The sequence below is a fragment of the Arachis stenosperma genome, chromosome 5 (genome assembly GCF_014773155.1).
Source record: "Arachis stenosperma cultivar V10309 chromosome 5, arast.V10309.gnm1.PFL2, whole genome shotgun sequence".
In the NCBI taxonomy this organism is placed as follows: domain Eukaryota; kingdom Viridiplantae; phylum Streptophyta; class Magnoliopsida; order Fabales; family Fabaceae; genus Arachis; species Arachis stenosperma.
Genome location: NC_080381.1, coordinates 8821530 through 8823273, shown reverse-complemented (window position 1 = coordinate 8823273; position 1744 = coordinate 8821530). Strand labels below are relative to the sequence as shown.

General features: G+C 42.1%; 1 non-coding gene across 1 annotated transcript; it reads right to left on the bottom strand.

Moving 5' to 3' along the window:
- Window positions 1–448: 448 nt before the first annotated feature.
- On the bottom strand, window positions 449–556 carry LOC130984529 (small nucleolar RNA R71). The gene has a single exon (XR_009088462.1). It is a non-coding gene; the product is annotated as a small nucleolar RNA R71 (small nucleolar RNA).
- Between the last annotated feature and the right edge of the window lie 1188 nt (window positions 557–1744).

The window sequence follows — 1744 nt, the reverse complement described above, 5'->3', positions numbered from 1 at the left end:
CTCTTTAGAGGACCTGACCGAATTCTTCAAAGAAGAAGAAGACATGGCAGCCGAAAACAACAATAATGCAAACAATGCAAGGAAGGTGCTGTGTGACTTTACTGCACCTACTCCTGATTTTTATGGGAGAAGCATCTCTATCCCTGCCATTGAAGCAAACAACTTTGAGCTTAAACCTCAATTAGTTTCTCTAATGCAACAGAATTACAAGTTCCATGGACTTCCAATGGAAGATCCTCATCAGTTCTTAGCTGAATTCTTGCAAATCTGTGACACAGTCAAGACTAATGGGGTTGACCCTGAGGTCTATAGACTGATGCTATTCCCTTTTGCTGTAAGAGACAGAGCTAGGATATGGTTGGACTCTCAACCTAAAGAAAGCCTGGACTCTTGGGAAAAGCTAGTCAATGCCTTCTTGGCAAAGTTTTTTCCACCTCAAAGATGGAGCAAGCTTAGAGTGGAAGTCCAAACTTTCAGACAGAAGGATGGAGAATCCCTCTATGAAGCTTGGGAAAGATACAAACAATTAATCAGAAAATGTCCTTCTGACATGCTTTCTGAATGGAGCATCATAGGTATTTTCTATGATGGTCTCTCTGAACTATCCAAGATATCTTTGGATAGCTCTGCTGGAGGATCTCTTCATCTGAAGAAGACGCCTACAGAGGCTCAAGAGCTAATTGAAATGGTTGCAAATAACCAATTCATGTACACTTCTGAAAGAAATCCTGTGAACAATGGGACTAGTCAGAAGAAAGGAGTTCTTGAGATTGACACTCTGAATGCCATACTGGCTCAGAACAAGATATTGACTCAACAAGTCAATTTGATTTCTCAAAGTCTGTCTGGAATGCAAAATGCACCAAGCAGTACTAAGGAGGCTTCATCTGAGGAAGAAGCTTATGATCCTGAGAACCCTTCAATGGAAGAGGTGAATTACCTAGGAGAACCCTATGGAAACACCTATAATTCTTCATGGAGAAATCACCCAAATCTCTCATGGAAGAATCAAGAGAGACCTCAACAAGGTTTCAATAATAATGGTGGAAGAAACAGGTTTAACAATGGCAAACCTTTTCCATCATCTTCTCAGCAACAGACAGAGAATTCTAAGCAGAACCCCTCTGACTTAGCAACCATGGTCTCTGATCTAATCAAAACCACTCAAAGTTTCATGACTGAAACAAGGTCTTCCATTAGGAATTTGGAAGGACAAGTGGGACAGCTGAGCAAGAAAGTTACTGAACTCCCTCCAAGTACTCTTCCAAGCAACACAGAAGAAAATCCAAAAGGAGAGTGCAAAGCCATCAATATGGCCGAATTTGGAGAGGAAGGGGAGGAAGTGAACACCACTGAGGAAGACCTCAATGGGCGTGCACTAGCCTCCAATGAGTTCCCCAATGAGGAACCATGGGAATCTGAGGCTCAAAATAAGACCATAGAGATTCCATTGGACCTACTTCTGCCTTTCATGAGCTCTGATGAGTATTCTTCCTCTGAAGAGGATGAGTATGTCACTGAAGAGCAAGTTGCTAAATACCTTGGAGCAATCATGAAGCTAAATGACAAGTTATTTGGAAATGAGACTTGGGAGGATGAACCTCCTTTGCTCACCAAAGAACTGGATGACTTGTCTAGGCATAAACTACCTCAAAAGAGACAAGACCCTGGGAAGTTTTCCATACCTTGTACCATAGGCACCATGACCTTCAAGAAGGCTCTGTGTGACTTAGGGTCAAGTGTA